Source organism: Populus alba, chromosome 5 (assembly GCF_005239225.2).
Source record: "Populus alba chromosome 5, ASM523922v2, whole genome shotgun sequence".
NCBI lineage: Eukaryota > Viridiplantae > Streptophyta > Magnoliopsida > Malpighiales > Salicaceae > Populus > Populus alba.
Window position 1 is genome coordinate 13384538 of NC_133288.1, and position 11152 is coordinate 13395689.

The following is an 11152-nucleotide window of genomic DNA, read 5'->3' on the forward strand; positions in this document are numbered from 1 at the left end:
AAACTAGAATTGCAATGTGCTTTTATCATTTTATTCTTATCTTTAAGATAATGATAGTTATCTGCTTTCGAATTTGATTTTTAATCATTCAAAATTCAAAGAAGAGAATGAGTTTGATTGAAACTTTATTTTCCACGTGCGATGAGACTCTTGCATTAGAAATATAGATCTCAGTTCATGCAAAAGAGGTGGCGGGACCATTACAAGAAACCCTAGAGGGGGAGAAAAAGAAGGGGAAAGAAAAGAAAAACTAGAAACGATTCTCGATTCATCTCAGCCTCCCCCAGCAACCCAAGTTGGTACTCAAACCAGCAACCCACCTTCACATGATCTCTCCGAAGCCATTACCACCATCTCCTAAATCAACCCTCTCTTTGCCTCCCCCTATCAATAGCTCTTTTTCTTCCTTAATTGTTTGCCAAGAGCAACAGAGAAGCAACACCCGAAGACCCAATGGTTCCAGCCACAAGCAACCGCAAAACATAGACAAGTTTTCCTCTAAACTTAACTGCAACATCAACCCCTTCTCTTCGGTCCAACATTTAAAGGAGCACCAATATCGCAATGCAATAATAATAAACAGGGTCGCCTCCTCCTCTCATCATTTAGCTTTCCCCTCACGACCAGCCACCACACCAAAGTCTTGTGGTGTAGTTTCTTCTCCTCCAACGGTGCAGCTTTTTCTTCCATAGGCACGATGAGCTCTATAAAGTAATAACAACACCTCCTCCTTATGTATTAGGGGCATCCTCACTACTAAACCAACGGTGCAACTTCTTCTTTACTAGAAGGAACCTCACAGCTTTGTCTCTAGTAGGTAAGCCTTCGTTCTCCCTCATGCATTATAGCTATGAATTATAATTCACGCTATAGTAGCTATGAATTATAATTCACTTATTTATGTAGCAGGTGTGTGTTGTCACGCAAGCGTGCTACTCAACTAGGTTGCTAGATAAGGCCAGTGACCAGAACGAGGAAAATAAATAATGAATTAAAAAATTAAAAATTAAAAAATTCAATTTTTACGGATTTATTTATTGGCGTCAGAGTTAGGAATACTGTACTTTATAGGTTACACAATATTTACCAATACTAGAGTTGGAAATACTCGTAGGCGAATATTCACTGACGATAGAGTCGGGAATATGGTAGGATGGCCAATAAAAATGGAACACATAGACACCTTTAGCAATTTAAAACAAAACCAGCAATGCAACTCGCCTCTGGTAGGACACTTAAGGGGTGATAGTATCTTCCCTTTCACGTAACCAATCTTGTACCATAGAATCTGTGTTGACCAATTAGGGTTCTTAGTGACCATAATATTAGGCAATGACTCCTTGAACTAGACCTTTTCCCATCAAAGAAGAAGATGTCAAATATTTGTTCTTTTTCCCACAAGATTAAAATTTTTAAATGGTCATCGTGATGTCCAGGTGTGACTGATGCAACCATATTATTCGATAGTTTCACCCACATTTAACTAGTGTTTTGCCTATGTTTTATATATAAAATGCCTTGATATTCTTTGTTTTTATGTTTTGAAGGCACTTTTGGATGAAAGATGCAAAAAGGAGTAAATTGAAGGTAATTGGCAGATTTGACGTTTAGTCGATGTTTTGTGCAGAACGTGAGGTCTAAAGGTCGAAATGAAGTAATTCCAGTGGCATTAAAAATCTAACATCCATACCTTTCTGGACATCTTAGGCAAGACAATAAAATAAGGAAGAGCATGGAAATCGCAGCTTTCAAAGTCAAATCTCGCAATCTGCCAATGTTGACCTTCAGTCATTCCGACTTGAATATCTAGAGCTAAAAAAGTCCAATTGATGCAAACTCAATTTTTTTGGATTCCTGACTCAAAGGCCTATAAACCCTCCAAATTTCAGCCAAAAAAGATGTCATATAAGGGAGATACGATTTTTCAAAGATGACAACTAAATTCTGCCAGCAAACAGGTTTCGTGAAGAAACGAGTCCAGATTACGTTCCGAAGCATCTAAACTGACATCCAAGTTTTTATTTCAGCAATGTAGCTCCTCTAAGTCAAAGCTTGAAGATTTCATGTAAAGCTATTTCTCTTTTTTTAGGAAAATAGTTATTGAACTACTTAAATGTAAATTGTCTACTTAAGGGAGGACTATTTTGTAAAATAGAGATTAGGGTTTCCTAGCATATAAAAAGAATAAGAGAAGAGAAGGGGGGTAGCCACCCAAGAGGAGAAAAACGCCCCCCTACTCTAAGAAACCCTAAATCATGCATTCTTCCATCTTTTTGATTAGTTGTTCAACAAACATGCAAGGCTAAACTTATTTTCTTGGTTGCAAGGACACGAAAACCTTCAGATTTCAAGAACTGTGAGATCTATTTTACCTTTTCTTTTCAGTTTATATGATGAATATGTTTGTTCTCCTATGCTTATTTTTCCTATGATTGTTTATTTTAATTGCTAGAGCGGACTCTAAGTTATTATTATAGACAATTTATTGCTAAGTTTGATATCAAGACCGGAGTTGTGGTATATGAACTTGTGAAGCAACTGAGTTTAATAATTGTAGCGGATCTATGTTATTAATCTTAGGGAGAACATTCGATCAAAGCAACATAAGCAAACAACTTAGTTGTTAAGATAATGAATTTATCTAGATTTTAAGGCTGCCATTGGATTAAATCATTAGTGCGGACACTGTGATTATTTGTTGGTTAGGGTTAGTTATACGGCGGATCCGTTAATTAACCAACGTTAAGAAAAGATAAAAATTCAGAATATAAACTGGAATTTCGTTTCAAGGATCAGTTCTGATTTCTATAGGTGGATGTGTGATTGCGACCAAGGTTTGTTCTCTTGATAATTTTCTGATTTTATTAAATTTTGTTTGATAGTTTTCTGTTTTATTTTTCTTTAGCCTATATAACATCCAACCCCCCCCCCAAATTGCATAACGTATAGCATAAAAATCTGAACTAAATCTTCCTCGTGGGATCGACCCCTTGCTTGCTTTATACTATCTTGTGTGTTGTGTTTGAAGCTAGGGTAATTAATTTGTGCGACCGCGACATCGTAACAGTGACATCATTGATGGGTTACCTAAAGTTGAGGGAAAAGATGTTATTTTTGTAGTGGTAGACCATTTCAGTAAATATGCACATTTCCTAGCATTATCACACCTTTACACAGCTTCCTCAGTAACTAAAACATTCATGGATAACATATATAAGTCACATGACATGCCAATAATTGTAGTCAATGACAGGGATCTTGTCTTTCTCAATCAATTTTGGAAACATTTATTCTCTCATCAAGAGGTGGATCTTCATTACTCTACAACTTACCACCCTCAATCAGATGGCCAAACATAAGTGGTCAATAAGTGTGTAGAGAATTATCTCACATGCATGACTGAACATTCTCCAAACCAGTAGGTGAAATGGTTGTCACTTCTAGAATAATGGTATAACATCAATTTCCATTCCTCTACTAAAACTACCCCCACTAGGCTTGTTTAGTTCACCATTTCATATTCCTTATTTCCTTAGAGATTCTATAGTAGAGGCTATAGATCAATTACCATCTAAAAAGGAAGTAATGTTTAAGCTAATTTAGAGTAATCTTCTAACAGCTCAACACATAATAATGTAATTAGCTAATAAAAAGAGAATTGAGAGAAAATTTGAGTTAGTTTATCTCACGCTATAACCTTACAAGTAACAGTCAATAGCAAAACGACAATCCCAAAAGTTAGTAACAAGGTTTTATAGCCCGCCCATGTCTAATTTTGAAGAAAATAGGCACAATGGCTTATCATTTAGACCTTTCTTCCTTAGCCATAACCCACCATGTATTTCATGTTTCTCAACTGAAAAAACATATTGACAACAAGGTGATGCAAACTCAGTAGCCCAATCTTTCTATGAAACCTTTATTATAACCTCAAGAGGTACTGGACAGAAGGATTGCAAAAAGGGAAACACAATTACTGCATAGGTACTGATTCACCAATAAAATATGTCACCTTTTAAAGCTACATGGGAGTTTACAAATAAGGTGGGGTTGAGGAATCAAACTTTTCCCATTGTTGTCATACTACAACCATGAGGAAAACGGAGACAACAATGTTGATTAAAGAAATGACCATTGGAAGATTGAATCCAATAAGTTATTGTTTTATAAAACGTCGTGTTTCATTTAGTATGTCTTGCAACTAATTAAAAAACTGCATTTCAAAAATTATTTTAATGCATTTTCAAGTGAAAAGCACTTTGAAAAGCAAATGTTACCACATTTTTAAAACCCCCACCTAAGTACACATGATTTTGCGAGCGAGGCATATGTAATGGACTCTATAAATTCACTTGAGCATTTCTATAAATTCACTTGAGCATTTCTATAAATTCACTTATACATGTCTACCAATCTGTACATGCATGTGTAAACTCTCATAACATAATTGTGATGCCTATAATTGTGCTGTCATTTTTATTTTTTTTGGTAATCCAAGTTATATTGTTTAAATTTGGAGTAAAGAGGTATACTTGACTTAGTGATTTCCATTTTCATGGAAACATAATATCGAGCTTGTAAGAAGGGAAAGCCTGGATTGACCATCTCAATCTTTTTTTTTTTTAATTATGAAGTTTTGATTTTTTTTTTTTTTATATATGTATATTAGGAAGCATGAACATCATTAAGGGTGTGGCTGATCTCATTCGAAGGACATCCAATGGTCAAACTAGAGAATCCATTCAGCCAGGAGGTTTTCTCTTCCTTCTTCAAAGATCTGCTTTAGGTACTTACAACTAGTCTAAATCTTTCCAAGCTTATCATGATTTCCATTTTTCTTTTTCTTCTACCATTGTTAAAGTCTGGAAATTAGTTAATGAAAGAACCAAGGGAATACTACAGATTTATGAAGCAGGCTACCAATCACCCCTTATTTAATATGCACATCGTATAAATTAAATTTAGAACAATAAGAGAACTTCATTAGCAAAAACTCTCTACTATCCCATAAGTATACCAAAAAATAGTTTGAAGCTTTGAGACATAGATTCTTTGCCCTAAAATACTTTTTGTTTCTATTCTTTTCCTAAAATATTGAGGTATGCAATTTTGTGTCTTCATGATTATAACAATTGTTCTTGTATAAAATTCATTACCTCTACAGGCATAAAGCTCTAAAACTATTAAATCTTCCATAACCTAGGGGATACCTGCAATTATGTACATCATCATCCACAAGCTTCTATTCTTTTTAATATTATTTAAACATGTATCACGTTGAAATTATAACTGATTGTGATAGGTTAATATGCTAATTGAATGATTTAGATCTCAATAAAGTAGTTTCGCAATGACTTAAAGTCTTGGACAAAGGGAGAAGAAGCATCTAAATGCCTATTTCTCTGCATGATAATAAAAGTTTGCTAGAGAATACTGAGAAGTCAACAAAAAAAGGTGAAAATTGGTAGAGGTTTTATGTTAGTCAAGAAATGAGACATTAAGCTTCAATTAGGGTTGTTTTCATAATATGGGTGAAACCATTATTGCAAGTAGAGAATGTGGAATTGTCAAGATATATTATGAAGTTGAATGAGGAGTTCTTAGATGTATTGCCAATAAAGTTACCTATGAGCTTACCCCCTATTTATGGAATTGAGCATTGATAAGTGCAAAATATACATATAATTTTATTTCTTTTAAATTGTGTTTTTTAATTTGTTTTAAGCTTATTTGAGCTTATTGGAAGTTATTTTATAAGTTTGACATACCTAAAAGACTTTGTGAATTAATTGCTAAAAGATAAAAAAAATTTGTATTTTATGTTTTGGACCTTACTTCTTGTGACAGGTTTTTCACCAAGTTAGAGTTTCAGAATATAAACATGGGCTTAATTTGAGTTGAATTACACATATTAAGCTTTCCAGTAAGGTGTTATGAGTATAAATATGAGTTTGTTTAGACCTCTAAATAAACTTGCAAAAATGGGCTAGAACCATACTTGTAGTTGGATTCTCTATTTTTCACACTTAACATTCAAATAGGCATATCTTAAGGCTCAGATATTGAAATTAAACAATTAAAAAGCCCAAATCCATTTACACATTCAGGATTACAACCTTTATAAAGGATTCAAGTAAAAAAAAATCGTTTTCAAGATGAAACTCCTTATGCAAAATGGATGATGGGGTTTATTTCTTTATTTGATGGGAAACTAAAAGTTGGAGTCTTATCATTAAGAAGAAATCTAATGGGATTAGATAGATTTTCTCTACAACTTGTAACCTTCTAGTCTTTAAACTTAATATCTTATCATGAGGGTTGCCTATTGGGATACAATAATACAGGAGATCAACGTGGCAGGGTTTTTTTTAAATGTCTTGGTTGCTAGAATTTTCCTATAGGACTTCGTTGCTGGAATTTCCTAGACCATGAGAACTAATTCTTAAGTTCAATTCAAGAGGAATAGACTCCATATCCATTAGCAGTTGTGAGAAGTAATGTTGTCATTATAATTCTTTTATATTCAAGTACTTATTTATCTTTATTTTTGAATTATGCTATTGATTTATGTTCATGTTTGTTGAATTATTTTGAGATTATATATATATGCTTTCTAGTTTTTTCAATCTGTAATTGGTGTTAGGGACTAGAATAGGAAGCAAAGTAATTAACTTGATTACTACAACTATCACTTTAATCTGTTAGGGAGGAATAAACTAAGTTAAATTACTCAAGCTTTTGAAAGGTTTCTTAAAATAGATTTTACAGACTTTGCTCCTAAGATTACTGCCAAGTAAATAAAAATTGCTTTTCGATATTAAATTCACTTAATGGTAAGAAATTAATTAGAAATCTTTGTCTAATTAATTTACTTATAATCTCCTCAATTTCCCTTAGCTTTAAAAGATATCGAATTTATTTGCTTGACTTGTAAGGATATTTATTTTACTTCAATGATTAACAAATTTTTAGAAATGGATGTATAGACCCTTAAACTAAATTAATGACATATTGATTTATCATTTTTATTTTCAAAACTATATTTCTTTAATTTTTTTTATTCAAATCACACCCTGTTCTTCTTAATTTTGGTATATTGTAGGAAGATTAAACAAAATTTTCTTTGGGTTCAACCTGATCTTTATGATTATACTACAAAATTATTTTATTTGTGATAGTAAAGTCAAAATTATATTTTGAAGGTTCCAACGACCGATCAAATTTTGGTGTCGTTGTTAGGGAGGTTTTATCTAATTTTTCTTTAATAGTGAACTGATTTATGCAAAGATCTTCTTGTACATGTGGACTAGTTTTTTATCTGAAAGTTGAGAAAACCACATGAGCAAATAAAAAGGCAAAGGGACGAGAAGAAAGCCTATAAAATTTAATGCTTTCCACCAGCAATTCTGAAAGCAAAAAAAAAAAAAAAAAGATGAAGTTTTCAAAAACATGGCAAAAAAGAGGACATTGAGCAAATGAGGACCCCCATAAGGATTTAAAGAAATTTCATGTGGTTTGCTCAACCATGAAGCCGCAATGAGTAATAAAGGAACAAATTAAATTGAGAGCTTTCCCATTCTCTTTGGTAGACAAAGCAAAGGATTGGCTCTATTACCTTCCTTTAAGGTCAATAATAACATGGAATGATTTGAAGAGAAAGTTCTTAGAAAAATTCTTTTCGGCCTTAAGGGTTGGAACAATTTATAAAGAAATTCGTGGAATTCTCCAAAACAATGGGGAAACTTTATATGAGTATTGGGAACATTTTGATTAATTGTGCGTGACTTGCCCACATTACCAAATTTCTAACCAATTATTGTTGTAATATCTTTATGAAGGATTGTTTCCCATGGATCGAAGCATAATAGACATTACAAGTAGAGGTGTACTTGTAGAAAAGATTCATATGAAAAAAAGAGATTTAATCTCTAAAATGGCAACAAACTCATAGTAGTTTGGAATCAGAGCATACCACTCCCCTAAAAAGGTAAATGAGGTTATGCATTTTAATATTGAGGCACAACTTTCAAAACTAACTTTTCTTGTCATATAGGTAATGTTGGGCAGGTTAGACAATTTATAGTGTGTGGAATTTATACAGTCCTATAACATTCTACTAATATGTGCCTAGAACTTTAAAAAGATGCAACCCCTTAGGTGAATACGATAGGTGGGTTTGGTAGTCAATCAAGAAAATATAACCCATATTCAAACCATTACAACCTTGGTTAGAGGGACCACCCGAACATGAGATATAAACAACCAAGTAATCAACCATAATATCAAGCTTTTTGCTATAATAAACCAGCTACTCTAACTAACCAAACATTAAGCTCAGGTATGTCCTTAGAAGAAATTGTGAAATCTTTAGCCACTAAACACTTAAATGTTCCAACAGGAAACAAGAGTTAACATCTAGAATCTAGAAACTTAAACTTAACAACTTGCATCGTTTGTGAAGGGTATTGAGTCTAATAAAAAGAAGTTGCCATCACAAACAGAGATTAACCCAAGAGAGAATGCTAGTGTTATAACTTTTAGAAGTGGAAAGGAGGTACAAACCTTCCTATCAGATTCAATAATAATCGAAAACAACAAGTAACCAAGAACAATGATTGATAACAACAAGAAAGGAAAAAAAAAACAAATATTATTAGATGCATCAGCTAGTGAGGTAAGTAGTAAACCCTTTTTTTTCATTACTAAAAATCTTGTTGCACATTCATTTCCTAGAAGATTATCGAAAGCAAAGAAAAAAGAGAAAAAGGAAGAGATTTTGGAAGATTGAAGTTAATATTTCACTATTGGATGCGATCAAGCAAATTTTATGATATGCAAAATTTCTCAGGGAGTTGTGCGCTAATAACAAAAAGTTGAACACTGATGAGAAAATAAGGGTTGGAGAGAATGTGTTTGCAATCATACAAAAGAAATTGCCTCAGAAATGCAAGGATCCAGGTATGTTTACTATATCATGTGTGATTAAAAATCATAAGGTAGAAAGAGTTATGCTTGATTTAGAAGCATCGATCAAAGTTATGTCACTTTCAATTTATAAGGTTTTGAATCCAAGGCCTTTAAAGGAGACAAGGGTAATAATTCAATTAGTAGATATGTTTAATTCATACCCTGAAGACGTTGTTGAGGAAGTTTTAATTAGAGTACATGAATTGATTTTTCCCATGGATTTTTACATCATCGACATGGATGATGAATTTGCTTCAAACTCAACTCATATATTGTTAGGTAAGCCATTTATGAAAACAACAAGAACTAAGATTGATGTGCATAAGGGAATTTTATCTTTTGAGTTTGATGGAAAAATGGTAACATATAATATTTTTATTGCTATGAAATATCCTGACAACTCTGAATCTATTTTTCATGTTGATACGATTGACCCTATTATGCAAAATGATTTTAAGTAGAATTTCTTGCAAGATGAGTTGAACTTTGTAGTACAGTATAGCAAGACAGATAAGGATGCAAGGCTAAAGAATAATGAAGACATAGAAGAAGCAATTGTGTCTTTGCATTTACTTTTAAAAATGTCAAACAATTTGGTTAACTCTCCTTTACAACTCTCTAATTCTTATGAAAGAGTTTTACCTTCTGTTAAATAGGCCTAGAAGTTAGAATTGAGTCTTTGCCCAAACATTTGAAGTATGTGTACTTAGGAAAGGATGAAACCCTTCTGGTAATTATTGTAAATGATTTGATCGAAGTCTGAAAATAAAAGCTATTGAGAGTATTGTGGACATTGGCGGACATAAAAAATATTAGCCCTGCAATTTGTATACACCAGATTTTGCTAAAAAAATGACCCAAAACCAGTGAGAGTGCCTTAACACAAATTAAATATAGCCATGAAGGAGGTTGTTATGAATGAGATTTTGAAGTTATTGGACCAAGGGATCATCTATCCCATATCCAACCATCAATGGGTAAGTTCGATGCATGTGGTTCTCAAGAAGACAAGTTTGACTTTTGCTCTCAATGAAAAAAAAATGAACTTGTTCCTATGAGAGTTCAGAATGGGTAGAGGATGTGCATCGACTTCAGGAAGTTGAATGTTACCACAAGAAAAGATCATTTCTCAATCTTTTTCATCAATGAAATGCCAGAAAGACTGATAGGCAATTCATTTTTTTTAGATGGGTGTTCTGGTTATTATCAAATTATTATAGCTTAAATTTATCAAGAAAAAACAACTTTCACCTTTCCATTTGGAACTCTCGTTTACAAAACTATGCCTTTTAGGTTGTGTAATGCCCCATGTACGTTCAGAGATATATGATGAGCATTTTTTTTTAACTTGAAAATTGCATTGAGATTTACTAAGATTGCTAATATGTTTTCTAATATTGATTTGATGAGTGGTTATTATTGGATTAGGGTGAAAAAGAAGGATGAGTGGAAAATAACATTTTAAACTAAACACAAGTTATATGAACAAATGATAATGCCATTTAGGCTATCCAACGCACCTACTACATTTATACGACTTACGAATCATGTCTCAAGGAAGCATATTGGATTGTTTGTTGTTGTATTTTTTGAGGATTTTTTGGTGTATAATAGAATTTTTGATGATCATGTGGAGCATTTTAGGGCTTTATTTAAAACTTTGTGTAATACTAAATTGTATGAGAAACTAAAGAAGTGTCATTTTTTTCAAGAAAGTGTGTTTCTTGGTTATATCATTTCTAGTAATGGGATTAAGGTTGACGAAGCAAAGAGAAAAGTAATTAAAGATTGGTCAAAACCTACTAGTATTGTTGATGTGAGGAGTTTCCATGGTTTAGCTTCATTTTATTGGCGATTTGTAAAGAACTTCAGCTTTATAGTTGAACCTTTGATCGAATGTTTGAAAAAAAAAAAAAAGGTTGGAATTGGGGCTGTGTTATTGTAAGAAAGAAGACTTATTACATACTTTAATGAAAAGTTAAATGGTATACAATCGAACCATTTAATTTATGACAAAGAGTTCTTTGTTTTAATTCTAGCTCTAAGGGTATGACAACACTACTTATTACCAAAGGAGTTTGTTGTACATACTAACCATGGATATTTGAAGTATATTAAGGGTCAAAACAAGCTAAACCAAAGACATGTTAATGTAGTTGAATGCAAGGTTGATGGGTTTATGGAG